Source organism: Myodes glareolus, chromosome 27, assembly GCF_982192425.1.
Source record: "Myodes glareolus chromosome 27, mMyoGla1.1, whole genome shotgun sequence".
NCBI classification, from domain to species: domain Eukaryota; kingdom Metazoa; phylum Chordata; class Mammalia; order Rodentia; family Cricetidae; genus Myodes; species Myodes glareolus.
Window position 1 is genome coordinate 25282729 of NC_142052.1, and position 19033 is coordinate 25301761.

Consider the following 19033-nt stretch of genomic DNA (forward strand, 5'->3'; position numbering starts at 1 on the left):
GTTAAAATGTCGGCATGCGGGCTCTGCGTTCTGATTTGCAGCAATAATGGGGGCTGAGTTTTAACTACTACAGCTGAAATGACCCTGTTAGGAAAGAGATAAAACTGATACCCTGAAATGTTTTGGGGAGGAGGTCATGTTTTGAATACTGTCCACTGCATTTTTAATAGTTTTCAATTATTCTATAAATACAGAAACAGAAGTGTCCCCCTTCCAGCAATTCTGTTTCTTAAAATGACCTTTTCCACTCAGGGGACGTCAATTTTGAAGTGCAAGTCTAAGTTGTGGCTATCCCTACTTTGATTGCTTTTGAACATTTCATGAAGCTGATTGCAATAGTATTTTTATTGAGGGGGGAGATGTTGGGCATTATGTCCCAGTAACTGTGAGGTCCTTGGTTTCAGCGTGGATTATCTATATCTGCATATATCTGTCTTTGTACATAATGGAGCATTTTTTGTATCTCTGTGCACTGATAACTCTTCCATGGATAAGATCACAGTTGACATTGGTTTTTTTTTAATTTATTAGGGCACTTTGAAAGAGAGGTGCAATCACATGCAAGTGGTTGTGAATTCAACATTCGTTCAATCCATCTATCTGGAGAAGGAAAGTTTGAAAGAATATCAGTGTGGGTGAATCTTTGAAAGGATAGTACTGTGGGAAATGCTGCTTTTATAAAGAGAAATCCTCTCCTGCGCAGGTTCACAGTACATGGAGCTATGGGGTTATAAAAAGTCATCGTAAAATTTTAGAACAACGGTTGACATTGTTAATAAGTTTTCCACCATTGTGGGTTATATGAGTTCTTCCCATAAGACTCTTTGAAATCTGGATACAAAGAGGAATGATTTGGAAGGGGGTTTGACCTGGTATCTTTGTTTCAGTTGATATAATTTAAGACATCAACTCATTAGCAATCTTCAATCACAAGCAAGGTGTAAACACCCAACGATATTTCCTGAGCTCTATGGAATCTGAGTTTCTACTTTGAAGTAAAAAAGGAAATAATTCCCCTCTGTTTTCTGAAATCATTAAGAAGTAAAATGTCTATTAAATTTGGGTTAGTTATTGAAGGTTTAGGATGAAAAAACAGAGCCGAAGAATCGTTTTTCTATAAAATATTTTCTGGTCACTTTTAAACTTGAATATCACTACTTATACACAATGAGGTATTTTATATACATGATTATAAGTTTGTATAGATAAGTGTCAGAATGATCTGAGGCTCTAAGATGCATCAGTGCAACCTTGGCTTAATGACAAAAAGAGTTTGCTGAATTGGGTGGTGACTGGTTCTAACCAATGAGTCCAGATTTGTTCACCAGAAAACCCAGGCTCCATGGATGACAGAACAATATATCCAAGGAAGGAAACAGGCCTTTCTCTATGAACGACTGGTGGGTAAGGTGCCAGGGAGGAAATACGGCTCCAATGGCTAACTGGCCTTCATTCATCTGCTTTTTGATAAAAAGCATCAGCAGGTGAAGTTTGTGTAGTGGGTGTCTGCTAACCCCATGTTCTCTTCCCACTCAAATCTTATTTACCATTAAGCTTAGAGACCCTTGGGGCTAGCAGCTTTCATTATGAGCACCTGGGACCCTAACTGCTTCAGATTCTATTTGTCCTGAGCACTCTGTGGAGAGTTATGACGAGCACAGACTAAGAAGAGTCTCCTGCCCCAAAACACCCAGGAAAGCGTTCGAGAAAGAATATGTAAATCAAGAAATTCAGTAACCTGAGGTAAAATGTGAGAAGTCCTCAAGTAATAATCGTATGGATCCCATCAGGAGTTCAGTGAAAATGAAGAAGAGAAAGCAGGAAGATGCCCATGGAGACCAGCTGGAGCTATGGTGTGAGCAAACCGGTATATGTGATATTGATAACAGCATCCGATGACCCAAAGATCACAGTAAATCAAAGGAAAGGCAGAAACACAGAATCTCATCAAATACAAACTACAAAGCCAAGGAAACGGTCAACAATATCAGAGACCGCTGCCAGGAAGTGAGGAACTGCCTGCCGACTATTTCTGACAGTGGATTACTATCCAGAATATACAAAGATCTCAAAAAATTTAGCAACAACCAAAAAATTGATAGATTTAAAAATTGGATATACAAATATTTCTCAATAGAAAAACCCAATAATTACATGAAATTTTTGCTCAATATCTTTAACTGTCAAGCAAATATAAGCCAAAGCTACATAGAGATATGTATCATCTCTCCCAAGTTAGAATGCCTCAATACAAAGACAATGATAAGGCTAGGGGAGTATTGACCTGGCAGAATTAGTTCCTAGTACATTCAAAGACAGATTTTATCCCCATCACCAGACATGCAAAAAAGATGCCCAGAAAATAAAAATAATAACAAATGTCAGTGATGGTGTTGAGAAAAAGAACTCTCACACAGTAGGATTAGTTATTAATTATTAATAGTAATTATTAGCAAACAGCCATTATGAAAAAGCAGTATGGACCTTCCTCCAACACCTAACATTATACTACCCTGTGATCCAGGTACTCTACTTCTGGGTGTATACATGAAGGAGACAAACTCAGTAAGCCAGCGATACCTGGCCCTCCCTGTATTAAGGAACTATGTGTGGATGTAAGCTATGAGATGAACTCAGATGCTCATGGATAGAAGAGTAGGGGATGATGTGCTCTGTGTACACAGTGGAGAATTATTCAACCATAGAGAATGAAATCCTGTCATTGACAGGAAAATGGATAGAATTATAGGTCATTATGGTAAGTGGCAAGAGCCAGAAAGAGGAAAAAGAGATTCAAGTCTCCTCTCTCAATTGTGAGAGTATTTTGTTTTTGAACATCCACCTGAATGTAGCATGGTGATTACTAAGGATTGGAAGGATATAGGGGAAGGGAGGTTGGACAAATCAAGACTGGATTTGGCCAATCCATTAAGCATATATATGATAAAGTATCACTGTCAATTCATTGAAATGTACAGTTGATATGTGACAATCAAATTTTAAAATAATTTATAAAGGTAACGTTCTGGAGAGACAGCTGGTTAGAATGTATTATGGTCCCTGAGATAAGAACTTAAGAACTAGGCCGTTTTATTCTTTGTTTCCAGATATAGCTCTAAGTCCACTATCTCACCCAAGTGAGTAGTATATGTACCTGTGTCTATGTGTGTATACACACGTGCACGCACACACAGAGAGAACAGAAAATCTCAGGAGGATCTGCAGGAAATAATTACTGTGGTTGTTTCTTTTCTATGCCTAATAACAAAAGACAATTCTCTTATTCTTTTTTCATGTTTGCAGTTTTATAAATCTATATCTTTTAGTAAACAGAAAAAATAGACATATAGATAAGCAGGAAGCGAAGGTGTATTTCTCGACCGCAGCCTAAATCATTCTATCCAACAGCAGATATTCATGTCCATCTCGAGGAAACCCGAAATGGTTGGTGTTGCGAGATCTCTGGCTGTATCCTAACAATTTACATTCAGCGTCTCTGTTTCTCACCCTGGAGCTCTAATGACAACTGTTCCCAGAGCCATGCTGATGTCAGGTGGTATAAGGCGCCCACACAACTGAAACGGCTTAAAAATTTAAAGCCCAAGAAACTTCTACTGCAGAAGAAAAGCAAAAACTCATCCCCAGAAGTAAACAAATATATCTGGGATATGTTTGCCTTGAGATAAACTGTAGTCTCTTCTTAGAAAATAATTTTAAAATATAAAAAATAAAATTTGACTAAATTTGTGCTTCTTTAGGAAGGAGTTTGGAATTGGGGTGGTGGCGTGTGTAGGGAAGGCCCTTCAGACCCATGTTCTGGAGGGCACCAATGGGGTCATTAAATGTCTTCCAATGCTTGGTTTTATGTGTTGTCTGGGTCTATCGCGAGTTGGGTACAATTATAAAGACTGGTCTGACATTAGAACAGCTCTCTCATCCAATTCCTGCTGACCAGAAGGAATTCTGAGCTGTGATTACCAGGCTCTAAGTTTTAGGACACTTAGGAGGACAATAAAAGCATCGACATACAATCTCCGCATCTGGAAGATGCGCTGTGGTGCAGCGGTAGGAAAGCAACACAAAATTGCATGCCAGGGTTTCTACAGGAAAAGACCTTTTAATCCAACTCACTGTCAAAGGCGTGATTCAACCTTCTGGGTCTTTTCCTGCGTCTTCCTTCTAGGTGTCCTTTAAAATGGAAGCTGCATCTTACAGTTCTCATGTCACCCTTCCTAGATGACGCAGTTTGATGCTGAGTTACATTGTTATTGTGGGGTGGAAGGTTCTCAGGAACCTTCAGAAAGCAATGGCAAAGCTGCTTATCCTCACAAAATGCCGTAGAGAAGGGTCCCGTTATGTTCAAGCAATTGTGGATTGCAGAAAGTCCTGTCTAAGAAAGCAAATGCCTGTCCATTTCTGCTGCCATATTGATTCTTGTCTCTTCCCTGCAAGGCACGACTGACCAAGTGTCAGACCTGCTGGCACACAGCAACTAATGGTCCTGCCATTTTGGTCCAGGTAGCAAGGGAGTCTCATTGTGGAGGTGATTTGTAGTGTGAGGGGCAGAAATGAAAAAGGGGATAACACTGGGTGCACAAATAAATGAAGCTTGGTAGCAGGAAGTGACTTGGACAATTGGTGGTTGCCATTCAGGACGGGATCCCATCCTGACTGCTTGTCCAGTGTTCTTTCCAGTATGCCAAGCTTCTTATCTATCAAGGGTTTAACCTGAGCTTGTCCCATGGAACCCTGCCATTTTAATAAGTGTCTTTGGGGACCCAGCGTTTTAGTCTCGAAAATGCTTGCTGTGGAATTTCAGACATCCTAGTGAAGTTGCATAGGGAGACGCTTGGAGTTATTATTGTTGTTGGCACCATTCTAAGTCATTGTTTGCCCATTGTTTTGATCATACTACATTCCCATGGAAGACCATTGCCTGATTTTAGCAGGCTGGATTCGGTGAGGTACCAGTCATGAGCTTTTGGAATAGCAGAATGCACATAGGACATGGATTTCTTCAAAGAACCGATAAGGTTTAGCCCTGCTCATGTCTTCATTTTGATTCAGATTTGCATTTTCCATCACTAAAAGTACCCAGTGTAGTGGTTTGAAAGAAAATGGCCCCCAAAGAGAGTGGCACTATTAGGAGGTGTGGCCACTGTGGAGGTGGGCTTTGAGGTCTCCTATGTTCAGGCTGCATCCAGTGACACAGTTCACTTCCTGCTGCCAGCAGATCAAGATGTAGAACGCTCAACTCCTTCTCCAGCACCATGTCTGCCTGCTTGCCACCATGTCTGGCCATGCCAACAAAGGACTAAACTGCCGAAGATGTAAGACATTCCAATTAAGTGTTTATCTTTGTAAGAGTTGTCATGGTGATGGTGTCTCTTCACAGCAACAGAGCCCCTAACTAAAATACCCACCCAAAGAAATCATGTGTGATTTCTCACCAGCTCAAAAGAGGCCAGCCCATGCCTCCCATGCAGCTCCAGCTGAGCAACTTGGCACCTCATGCTCTGAAATCAGTGGTGGGGAGAGCGCTTACATCACAGCCTAGAAAACTCTTAACGCAACTGTTTCCTAGCTTTCAACCTGCTCATCAGCACAGCAATGGTTCCAAATAGGTAGTTTTCCTCTTACCCAAGCAAGATCCTTTGTTCTTTTGGTAGCCTGCTTCCAGTCCGTACTTGAGTCTGTACTTGTACAGTGAGTGCACAGCAGAGCTCCCTGAAGGAGGACTGAGCAAATGAATAGAGCTCTTGCAAACACGTTGTGTTCCACACCGGTCACTGACACCCAGATAGACATTGAAACTGTGTTGCTTTGGGGTCTTCCGTCTTCGTTTTGGTTTTTCCTCAGATTCATGCAAGTTCATCCAACACCATTCAGAGTGTGGAAGTTGATCTATAGATCTCTTTCTAGTGCCCTCCGCGTTTTCCAGGCAAGATAAAAAAAATGTTCCTTGTATTAAAATAAGAAGCCATGATATAATAGTTACAAAAGAGAATCTTGGCTCTTGGGGTACAATAGAAAGGAGAACTTATTTTTATCCAGGTTATTTTTATTTTCATAGCCATAAAAGCTGAAGGATCTGATGTTGTCTCATTAATATTCCACTCTCTGATTACCAGTTCTAGAAATTATGAAGAGTTGCTTTTAAAATTGATGTTCAAATAAAATATGATTGTGCTCTGCATCTCGCCGCAGTGAAGTCTCTCGCTGGTTTGCTCATGAGGAGCCAAGAAAAGAAGCAATTCTTTGCTGGGGAAAAATCCTGTGAATATTTATATAGTAGCTCTAGGCTGCAGGGAACTTAAGAAGCTTAGAAAATTTTTGCAAATTTTTTAAAGGAGGGAGTCACTGTAATACCGCAGACAGGAATGCATTTGTGTCGGGCCTGAAATCATGGGAGTGTTCGCTACTATTCTGCTGGACTGGGGCTCACAGAGCCTTTTGAAAATGTTCTGAAGCAATTTCACATGCAGTTTTTACTTAAAGCTTGCTGTCCAGGATTGGACTAGCTGGGTATGCCTGCTGAGCCCCTCTTAATAAAGGATGAGGCTTGGGGCTTTGGTTTTTGCAAGTGCTTATGAAAACCAGCTATGTGTGTATACACACACACACACACATATGTGTGTGTATAAATTACATATTATATACACACACATATATGTACATAAAGTCCAGATATAATCTCATACGTCCCTGACCTCCACATTATGTCCTTGACTGAATATTAAGAAAGCTGGAAATAAGAGCTTACGGACTATAATATTCCATGTATAAGAAGACCAAAGATAAACCAAACTAACCTGCATTATAGTTATTGTAGGGGAAGTGATGTCACACTTTGGGCTCTGTAAAGCATTTCTTGACTCATGTCTAGGGACATGGGTTTTCTGAGTTTGTAGAACTACATCAAACTCTACCCCTAGGATTTGGGCAAAAGTGAGTGGTTCTTTGATTTGTTTTTTGATTTTACATTGCCTCAAAGACTGAGTGGAATAAAGGGGTGGCTTCCAGGATTATTTAAATTAAGTTAATATCTAAAAGAGAAATAAGAAAGCCTGGAGGTCTGGACCCATAGAATATTTGTCTAGCAATGAAAGGTCCTGGTTCCACTGCCCAAGACATTTCTGTAAAAAATACAAGCAGGGTGTGATCTGTACGTAGAAAGATGTAGTCGCACATGCATTCTGTATTTGATTCCGTACAAGGAAACAGCACTGAACCACGTGGTGAAGCAGATTGTCTCAAGGGGACATTTCATATTCTCCCATTAAGGGTAAAAGTCAAACCCAAACATTAAAGAGTGATTGGAAAATAAGGAAGACTTCTAGGGGTCACAGAGTTAGCTCCATGGCAGTTTCGAGAATTCCATCCGTGTTGTCTTTCCACCCCACCCTCCAATCTGCTAGGGAAAGCTGAGCTAATTGGAAGTGGCCAGCAAGCACTTAGTCAATAAATAGCTTGGCTCAGCAGACAGTTAATGCAATGCCAGATCAATAGCAACTCTGAAAATTATTTCTTCATTTCCCTCTACGGCAAGGAACTTATCCATGAAGGACAGAATGTCAGCTTTCAGTCAGGGCCACCCAGGGCTTTTCATTATTCTGACGTTAGACGTTGAGAGGGGCCAGTTGCAAACAGTTCCAAGCTCCTTACTGATGTGATGATGGTGGGGATGTGTATTTTGAAATCGAATGAGTTCGGAGAAGCTTTTCCAAGGAAGGTTGAACCTTTTCTACCAAAAGACCTTTCTTTTCCTGAAGAACCCTGATATAAACAAGAATCACCACGTGCTCAATCGGAGTGACCCCGGGTTACTTTTCAGAAATGCAGGGTGGTTTATCTGTTAGGATCTTACGCAGCGAAGAGGAAGCCAGGAGAGTGTTGTAAGATCAGAAGAAGCATTTCAGAAGAAAGATATTAAGATTTTTCTCTATGTGATTTCCTTAGATCTAGAGTGTCATTTCAATTTTGTGGCCACGTCCCAGTGAAATTAAAACTTTCTATACCACGTGGTCAAAGGTGGGCCAGAAAGGAGCAAAACTTGTGACCTGGTTGTAAGTTACGGCCTTGGGCCTTGAGGAAAGAATGGCTCATAGAGTAGGCAGGGAAGTACGGACTGCAGACTGCGTGAGACTGAGAACCCTGCCTCCAGGTAAGGAGCCCGGATGGGAGCCTGAGGGTGTCTCAGCTTATTCCGAATGAGGGAAATCTCAGGTGGAGTGGCGGAGGGTTAGAACGCTCTCGTTCCTGTTTTATGCTGGAGCGGATCTTTATTTCCCCTTACAGCCGGAGCTCTCCTCTTCCGAGTCTCAGATGCAGAGTGACGTGTGTCCTCCAGAGCCGCTTCTGCTCCACTTACTTCCTTGGAAGCTCCGACCTCCTGGCAGCTCAGGAGCCATTCCCCAGGGGCTGACCAATCTGGAACCAGGGAGTGGGGGTTTTTCCTTTCTATTCTGAGGGAAAACAGAATAACTACAAAACTCCTTCGTTTCTGAGATAAAAGTAAAACTAAATTGCAATGCAAGGTCATTCATTTGGGGGAAAATGAAAGGGCTGTTAGTCGTTTATCCAGATTTCCCATGCACGCTCCCCCACGCCCAGAGTGTTTGGTACTCTCTGTGTGACCATGAGGGACTATCGATTGGCGCACTAGGAATTAATTCTCAGCATTTTTTTCATTTGTTTGTTTTCCTCAAATTGCAGTAGCCAGAGTGAAGGCAGTTTGCACACTGGGAAATGATCTCCTCTGCTAATTGCTGAGTGTTCAAAGATGTACCAAAGTGCCAACAACTGGTCCTGGCCTCTGCCCGCTATTGCCAGGGAGCAAAGACCCCCTTGGCAGAAGGCTCTTGGTTTGGGCTAGCTCTTCAGAGGGAACAATTGCTTTTCACTCCCCGTGGTTCTGATGGCTTTCTGCTTCTGACCTCCTTCTGCATTCTCTGTGTCTCTCCCCCTCGGCAGTGATTATCTGCCTGTTTGCATGTGGTTGCTCTCTCCCCCAGCCTCAGCCTCTATGTCTCCTGCTTCTCTTGCTTCTTCCCCGTTCTCAATCTACTTCTCAGGCTCCCGAGGGCTCTGTTCCTCAGTCTCTCTTGGCCTCTTTGTAAAATAGGTGTCAATGCATCTTCTTGCTTCTTTGTCCCTCCCCAACTGTCCCTTCACAGGGACATTGCTTTTTATGCTTCCCTGGTTGTTGAACTGAATTTGTCTATTTCTCTCTACAGTGGGAGGCTCATCCAGTCGCAGACTGCATGTCCCGTGCTTACTCTCCATCCCCGAGCCCAGCACATGCCCAGCGTGTGGTCAAGGGTACTGTCTTAGGTATTGCTAAAGCGTTTTGCAGGGGAAAGAGTTTATTTCATCTCATAGCTTCTAGTCCATAATCCAGGAAAGCAAAGGCAGGAACTCAAGACAGGCGTCGGGAAGCAGGACCTGAAGCAGAAGCCATGGGGGAGTGCTGCTTCCTGGCTTCTCACTTGCTCAGTTTGGTTTCTTATAGCAACTAGAAGGACCTGCCCAGGGATGGCCCCACCCATTGAGCTGGACCCTCCCACAGCAATCACTAAGTGAGAAAACTCCCCCAGAGGTTTACCTCCAGGGCAATAATGAAATCATCTTCTCAGTCAGAGTTCCCTCTTTCCAAATGACTCTGGCTTGTGTGGAGTTGACATTAAACTAGCTGGGACAAATGCTAAAAGTCTCTTCAGACCACATCTTCCAGGTACACTTGGTTGCTGATTCAGATTGAGTCCTAAGCTCATGCAAGAACAATTCCCAGCATATAAAAATGGAAACGGGGTGGGGGGGGGAGAAGATGAAGGAAAGTGGGAGGGGACCTGTCTAACAAAGGAGCGTCCCTGGGTTTGCTTCTACACAATCACAAAATGAAGTGAAAGAATTTATCCACCGTCTCTTCTCCCCGGTACGAGAGCTGGAGGGATGGGAGGAAGGCACTTGTCTCTGCTGCACCAATTCGGTCTAGTCTCTCCCCAGGCACCCGCCCACCGCTCTGCCTGCAGGTGCTTCCCACATCTCGGTGTGCAGCGGTCCACAATCCTTCAAACTCATTATCCCTTCCCAGGCCGCTTACACTGCCAGACCTGGAGCGACAGAATAGGCCACGGAGAGTAAGCTGTTCCCTTTCACACTGTCTTACATATTCCTCACACAAACTTGATGACATCACTTCCCCCCTCAGAGCCCTCTGCTCGGTAAGGCAAGGTCTCAGCTGACTACGTAACTCCTTCTGCTGGACCCAGCTCACACTCACCCTGCATAGGGTGCTGGCATCCCTGGGCATCCCCCAGTTCTGGCCTACTGCCTAGCCTAGCTCCCTATAATGTTCTAGTGCTCTCTGTGACTGTGTCTCCACGACAGGCGACCGGCTCATCTGGCTTCCTATCTCCTCCGTCCAGCCTAGGCCTGCACATGGGCTATTTTCTGTTGCTGTGGTTAAATATGACAGCGAACACAACTTAGGGAAGAAGAACTTAAGCAGATGTATAGTTCCAGGGGGTTGGCCGCCACAGTGGTACGGATAGTGTGACAACAGGCAGCGAGTAGGGCAGCTGGACCAGCAAACTGAGAACTCACATCTTTAACCACAAATACGAAGAAGAGAGAACAGACCGGAAATGGTCTAGTCTTTAAGTCCCAGCCCCCCACCTTCAGTGACATACTTTTCTCTGACAAGAAAACAACTTCAAAGCCTCCCCCAGCAACTGGAGACCAAGTGTTCATATACGTGAGTCTATGGGTACATCTTCATTCAAACCACCACAGCCTTCCATGGGACACTACCACAATCAACAATGTAAATGAAGAAAACCATAGAGAGAAGAGAGAGGAGAGAGAGAGGAGAAAGGGAAAAGAGAGAGGAGAGAGAGGAGAGATGAAGAGAGAGAGAGAGAGAGGGAGGGAGAGAGAGAGAAAGAGAGAGAGAGGGAGAGAGGGAGAGAGGGAAAGAGAGGGAGAGAGAGAGAGAGAGAGGGAGAGAGAGAGAGAGAGAAAATGAGCATTCTGAGGGTAGAATTTCAACAATAAAGCTGTAGTAAAATCTATTTGAAGTGTGAGATGTTATTGACCCCCACATCAAACTCTACCTCCTGAACAGCCACGCACTTTGCCTTTGGTTTTGGTCTGCCCACCACTTCTGGATGGTTCCTTTTAATGATAAATACCACTCATGTTTGCAAACTATTTGCTAGGGTTAGTCCATTAGTCAATCAATAAGCTCATACTTTTTTTTTTTTTTTGCAGCGTACTCCATTAAGCATTATCACACAGAATCAGGGATACTGTCCTTCTCACTGCTTCCCCATAAAGGTCCTGAAATAATTCACCTAACATAAAGCCTGTGAGCAAAGTTGGTGAGCATGCACATGTACACTTAGTGCCCTCCCGACAAATAGTAGTACTTCTGTGGATATAGTCTTTGGGATTTACATTAGCAAGACGAGTAACTGTGAGATTGAGAGAGACTGTATATTTGAAATTTTAATAAATTTGTAGTTCAAAGATAGGGATGTAGAAAGAAGCAATTTGAAGTCAGTGCCTTGGTGAGAAGGTAGCTCAGGTGCCTTCCTGGGCTTAGCAATGTTACCGGCAAGGGAATGGCTGGATCAGAGCTCGTATGTGCAGGAGCCCATGCAGGGTACATGGGTGGTCTGATGCCTAGGATACACCCAGCCGTGTTGTCTCCATTCTCAAAGGAAAACAAGATACATCAGAAGCCGGACTCTGGAGAGACACAAAGTCTGACACCAGGAAGCATTTAGAACAGAGCACATTCACACTTACAACGAAATCTTGATAAGGCTGTGGGTTCTACTCAAGGCTTCAAGGGTCTCCAGGAGTCGTGTCCCCCGAGTGTACTTCTCTGCCAGTCATCTGTGGATGCTAGTGTCCGAGTCCATGTGTAATGTCAAATTCGTGAGTCACATTTCAAACTGTATGTTCCATGGGTGCCAGAATGGCCTTCGCCTGGCTATTGCTGCTCAGCTGAGCCTCATCCACTGCAAAGCAGTTTGCACATTTATGACAGTTCATGCATAATGAACAGTGGTTGTATCACTGCCAACCACACTGTGAGTCCACATATGTAGCTAGAACTCCAACAGTATAGGTGTCAGAATACCTGTGTGACTGTGTGTGTGATCAAGTGATGTGTTAGCATGCGTGTACATGTACATCTATGTGAGTTAAAATGTGTAAGCTTGTGTGAAAGTATGTGTGATTGTGCAAGAGCATGAATGAAAACAAACATATGTAATCATGTATGAGATTGTATGTTTAGGTACATAAGTATATGTGAGGGCATATGTGTGATTGTGTATGAAAGATGCTGAGTGTGAAAGCTCAGGTCTGGGAATGTATGACCATGTTCAAACCCATGTGTGTGGCTGAGAAAGGGGGAGTATAAATGTAGGAACTACATGTGTGTGAGTGACTACATGTATGCGGTAGAGGACATATGGGTGAGGTTGTATATGTGGGAGCATTTGTATGAACTCAGGGGTGTAGGAATGTATAAGCATGTGTGAGAACATGTGTAGTTGAGAGGGTATGAGCATATGTATGTGTACAGTCATCTGTGTGAGAATTCATGAGTGTGTGTGAGCATATGTGTGTATGGCCAGCACATGCATGGGAGAGAATATGTACACAAACTTTGATGAGATCACTAAAGGACCCTGCTACATGTTTGTAGTCATGAAGGACTGATCCTGTCGCCTTCATGTGCCCGTATCACTCATCAACAGGCCTTTGCAAAGCCCTCCTGCATGGCCTTGCTTTCACCTTGTATTTTCAGGGGAAAGATTTGTCCAGACACCATTCACCATGTCCCTTGACCAGTCTTAGAAGATTCAGCAAATTTTCTAAGGTCTTCCTTCTGAGGAAGCTCCACCAGCCATACCCCATTTTCTTCTTGCACCTGGCCACAAAAGGAAGTGGAAGTCACAAGCTAGGCTTGGCAGCAAGCATCCTCCGTGCGATGTCTAGCTAATCCCACTTCTACATTACGTGGAAAATGCTGTTTCTTTGCTCCTTTAGGGTAAGAGGAGTTAGGGGTAAAAAGCTGGCATGTGTCACCAGGCAGTTTGTATGGGGGCAGAATGTAGCCCCATCTGCTTCAAACCACCTCCCGCTTAAACGCCAAGATTGTAAGTATTCATGGGTAGGGGTTGAGGGGTGAGGGGGCCAGTTGGGGATCGGGTGGAACGAGAGCCAGAGAGAATCCAATGGCCATTCTTCACTGATGCCAACACCAGAGTCCTAAGACATGGCTTCTGCCGAGCCGCAACTCTCTAAAGGCCCTGCTGAGGAAACAGTGCAAGCGTCCCAGCTCCCCAACCCAAGACCTGCCAATGGAAGTCTCAGCTCTTGTTTTCTCTACTTCTCCCTGTCTTGTATGATTGTCATCTCTCCTGGTGAGGGGAGAATGGACCTTAGAATGACAGGAAACACAGACTGCTGCCTGCTTTGGGGTTGCACCCCAACATGAGAGCTCCTGATATTACATTATCCTTTTGACAGAATCTTGGTTTTATTGTCTTGAATTTATGCAAGTTGCTCTTTTTCAAAACAGAAGTGTGTTCCTATAATTAAAAATTGCCAACTAATAGGGTCAGCGGTAAGGTGATTTGGGAGCTCTGCCCTGGGTGGAGGGAATCCTGCCTTGGTACCTGAGAATGTTCTTCTTAGGTGATGTCCCTGTCATGACTCTTCTGTGTCCGGCTTGGTGGCTGCAGACTGGCCATTGCATGGGTAGAAGGAAGGAGTAGCAGGGAGTCACACCCAGGATGTGGATGTGTGTTTATTTTTCCCAGTTCTGCCCTGGTTCTGCCTGCTGCCCCCAAGCATCTTTGGTCTGAACAATCTGGAGGAAAAGCTTCTGAATTTCCAGGATGTGGGCAGAGGCAGTAGTCCTGCTGTGAATCAGGGAGGAAATCTGACCATTTGGTGCCTTTTTGTAACAACTTAAAATAATTCTCCATTATAATTCTCCCTTTTGCCGCGAGGCGTCCCTGCTACCTGCAGCTCTGTGCAGTGCTGCGAGCTGTCAGGATGACTCAGCTTCCTGCTCCAGCTCCCTCTCCCGCAGCCTGAGTACTCTGTCCACTACTCTGGACCAGGAGTTTTCCAGTATTCAAAAACTTTTAGCTCCATTTTTTTTTTCTACTGGGAGAAACATTTAAAAGGAACTTCATCTTCTTAGTTTATAAAGTCTTCCATTGGAAAAAAAGGATGGTGAAGTTATAGTGGCTTTTGGAGGAGTAGGTTAAGAACGAGTATGTGTGCGTGCATGTGAGTGTGTGTGTGCATGTGTGTAAGTGTATGTGTGCACAAGTGAGAATATGTATGTGAGTGTGCACAAACAAGCGTGTGTGTGCACAAGTGAGCAGTCTGTGCATGTGACTGGGTCTATGTGTAGGTTTCAGTCCACCCTGTGGACGTGAGCTCTTCATCTTCGTAGGACTGGAAGACATTAGAAGCTTACACAATTCATTCTGTGACACCGCGGACGTATCCATTCTCTGGGAAGGAGAGGTCATCAGGCTTGAGGTGGTGACGGGTGTCTGGGGTGCTGACCGGTCACCAACATTGTCACTTATAATGGAGGGTAAGGGAGTAGCCGTTTTGTGCCCTTGGACAAAGCCATCACTGGTTTGACTTCTTCCTTTCATCTCATTTTCCTTTTCATCCTTCTTATTTTCTTGCCCACTCCTTGTCCTCTATGAGCATATGTAGGACAATTACTACATGTTAAGCTTGGACAAAACCTGAGGGCCCGTGAGCGTCTGTCATCTGATGGAATTCCACAGTGAGCCCAATATAGCATGGCAGAGATGGGGGGCAGCATGGCACCTACTCCTGTCTCAGAGAAGAAAACTCTCCAGGTCTCTCCACCACTGCCAGTGTTACTGGATATTTGCCCATTTACCCTTAGTGTGATGCCAACTCTGTTATTAAAGGTAGCATAACTATTTGTAGAAACTCTCCTGCTCACATGGAACCATATTCTCATAACCATCCAAAAAGATCAATTCGAGCTTGAGAAACCTCTCCTGCTTCCCTCGTGAGTGTGTGTGTGTGTGTGTGTGTGTGTGAGTGTGCCTCATGTGCAAGTGCATGTGTACATCCATATACATATATGAAGAAGCTGAGGTTGATGTCAAGTGTCTTCCTTGATCATTCCCCTGCCTTATACTTATAAGTATATTCCTTATACTTTGAGTCAGGGTCTCTCCCTAAACCCAGAGCTTGCCCATTCTGCTAGTCAGGCAAACAGGCTTTCTGTGGAGAAATCCCTGTCTTCATTTGCTGTCCTGGGATCACAGGTCAGTTGCTGTGCTCACCCAGCAGTCACAGTGGTGCTGAAGCATGAGCTGCTGTCCCCACACGTGCTTTACATCAGTCTGTCTAGCCCCCCCCACCTTCTGTTTTCTGGGCTCCCTATCACTTAGTGTAGGTTATTGCCTTTGTACTTAGCTGTCATGAATTTAAGATATTATCGTGTGCTCATAGTGACTATTCCTGATTTATCTCTTATCCCAAATGTTTAATGTAGTATCTGGCACAGGATAAAAATCTTTAAATACTTTTGGACTTTTTTTTTTTTTGCATAAGGTATAGTCAGGATTTGAACCTAGGTTTTTGTGATTACAAAGCTTATGCCTTCCCATGGCACGACGTTGTTCTCTAACGGCAGCTTTGCCCCATAGATGCTGCCTCTCCCCCTTGTAAACCGAAGATCAACTCTGGCTCATAAGTGTTGGGCCCTTTAACAAGCATCTTCTCTCTGAGAAGCCATGTAATCAAACCATTAAGCACCAATGCATCTTCTATAATCAAACCATTAATCACCAATGCATCTTCTGTAAGTAAATGCCTTTGGGAAAATTGCTCAGCGCCTTCAAGCAGTGCCATAGCAGCACCAAGTCAAGCAACAAAACAAAGATTTTCATTGTAAATATTTACTGCATTGTGGACAGCAACTTGGGATCCCATCTGCTCCATGGGGTTCTCATTTCAGTGGAATCGTTTGAAATCAGATCAGTACATCATTGTTCTCATTGGCCACACACACACACACACACACACACACACACACACACACACACACACATCTTCCTTACATAGAACCCTGTGTTCAAATGACATCCAATACCAAGTGTGAGGTCACCCACCCTTGGGTTCCAGAAGGCCGCTGAGATAAGCCACGATGGGAATGGCCTCCTCCACAGCTGATCAGGAGGGTGAATTCTCCAGGAACTCACAGGCTCTGGACACCCTGGTGTGAACAGCAGGTGGGACCTGTGTTGGTATGCAGATATAGGCTCCCTGCAATTCCTTGCCCATTGCATTTTTTCTTGATTTGTTTTTTCCTGAAGTTGTGAATTCTCATTTTTTGATGCAGAATAGTGGTGGAGCAACTTGGCTATATTCTGTCTTTGCATTTGGAAATAATAGCTTCAGTGTAATCAGCATTTAGGAATCATAATTTTCTGTTTCCTCATCTAAAAAACAAGATTGACAGTTACTGTGGAAATGAAAGATCACACCACCGCAAGGGTCCGTGAGAGATCACAATGCAAGGGTCCACAAAAGATCACACTGCAAGGGTCCATGAGAGTTCACACTCCAAAGGTCCATGAGAGTTCACACTGGAAGTGGCCCATGGGTTACCCCCAGATTCCCATTCTGTTTGAGGCCTGGGAACTGTGCATCCTGTGTGTCTCCCAGGAGACAAAGGTGATGAACTGTCTCTTTCAGAGAGGTCTGGAAACAGTTTTCTCAGATAAGACAAAGGACTTTGACTTCCAATCTGAAATTAATCTGGGCTATCAAGATCAGGATGTACTTGTTATTATCATTCTTTAGACAACATTTTGTAATTATCATGTTTGTTTTTTTAAGTAGCCTCAAGAGCGAGTTTGACTTTATGAGCTACACTGCCAGTTTAAGTATAAAATATGATGCCACAGTTGTGTAACTTGATCTTCTGGTGGGACTCCTCACAGGGGGAGCGGGGCCTGTCTTTGACATCTGTGCCTGCTTTTGGGACCCTTTTTCTCCTACTGGGTTGTCTCATCTAGCCTTAATATGAGGGGAGTTGCTTAGCCCTTGCAACTTGACACACCATATCTGGCTGATATCCCTGGAAAGTCAGTCCTTTTCTGAAGAGAAATGGAGAAGGAGTGGATGGGATGGAGATGAGGAGGAGAGGAACTGGGATGAGAGGAGAGAAGGGAAACTGCAATTGAGATATAGTATATGAGAAAAGAATAAATAAAAAATTTTAAAATGTGAAGATTCACTCAGAATGTCAGTTGGCAGCCATGGTGTTAGATTCTAGAATATTCCAGACTGTGGGGATGACATCACAGTTAAAGCATCTCCATCAATTGGAAAGTCATGGCTTTAGGATCTAGACTATTCCAGACTGTGGGGATGATGTCATAGTTAAAATGCTTCCATCATTTGACAGCTGTGACTACAATCTAGAATATTCCAGACCGTGGAGATGATGTCACAGTTAAAATCTTCCATCAGGTGATAGCCATGACTAGGATCTAGAATATTCCAGACTGTGGGGATGATGTCACAGTTAAAGTGCTTCCACCGAAGCAGGAAACCTAGAGTTCAGAACCCCAAGACCCACTTAAATGCCAAGTTGGCATAGAAACCTACTCATAATTCCAACCTTAGAAGGTAGAGACAGAGGATTGCTAGGAAAAGCTGGCCAACAGACTAAACTTAATAACAAAGCCATTTATCTAACAGAGAGACTCTGCCTCCAAAATAAGGTGGAAGAATGATATATGATGGTTCCCAATATCATCCATGGGTCTCCACATAGTGGTACAAATACACGCGTGCACACCCATACATACACATTCCCACACACATGCAAACAAGTGCAAACATGCATATATGTCACAAATACCTACACAGAAAAAAAAGAAAATAAAAATGAAATAATGTAGAATATTTAAAATTTTTTTTCCAAACAGGGTTTCACTGTGTACTTTTGGCTGTTCTGGAACTCACTCTAGAACAGGCTGGCCTTGAACTCATAGGGATCCTCTGGCCTCTGTCTCCTCATTGCTGGGATTAAAGGTGTGTGCTACTATTGCCCGGCTAGAATTCAGAATATTTATCTTCCACAATAGCGGAGCTATTGAATCCTTCCTCAAAGATAGTATTTATCAACAAGCTAAATAATCGACTGTACTTAAAGCACTGTCAAACTTTGCTCATAAGCAATGTCTTAAATATTACAAGTTGACCAAGGTAGGAAGCAGATCTTCACTTTATTTAAGAGCAAGTTGAAATATCACTTAGCCATTTATGAATACGATCAAGGACTTGCTAGCACACAGATTTTTAGTGAGGATGCAGTCAGATCCAGAGAGCATAAATGCAGGAAATAGTATACAGAAAACAGACTTCTGAATCCCCGGTGATCTACACTGACACTACCTAGACCTTGGCGAACTCCTAAACATTAATTCAATGAGAAAGTTAAGGTGTGTTTTTAGAAATAGAACATGAGGGCTTCTCCAAGCCACTTCTTTTAGGCCGACCTCCTGAGAGGTTAACATTTTATGTCTCGTTTTCACAAATATTTTGTGTAAAAATTCTACGTTCGAAAGAAACAATTGCCTGGAAATTGCTACCTGCTGGAACCTACGCTTAAAATGTGAGTTCATCCGTGTCATCGGTCACGTAGATGAGCAGTGTGGAACCTACGTGGAAGGTAGCAGGGAAATCGTCGGCAAAAGGTCACCAAGGGGCTAAGAGCGTCCAAATGGCCAGCGTTTTCCTCCCACACTCTCTTGTCAAGTTGCTTCTGTGCTCTTCTCCCTCCATTCCAGGGAAAGAAACAAAATGAATAGGGCTTCCTGCTTCATATGACTCGGTTATAATTTTTGCAATGAAATATTGCTAAGAGCGTCATAATATAGAGGCATTTAATTAGAGGCATTTAATACATTGTGGCTCACCAGTGATTTCT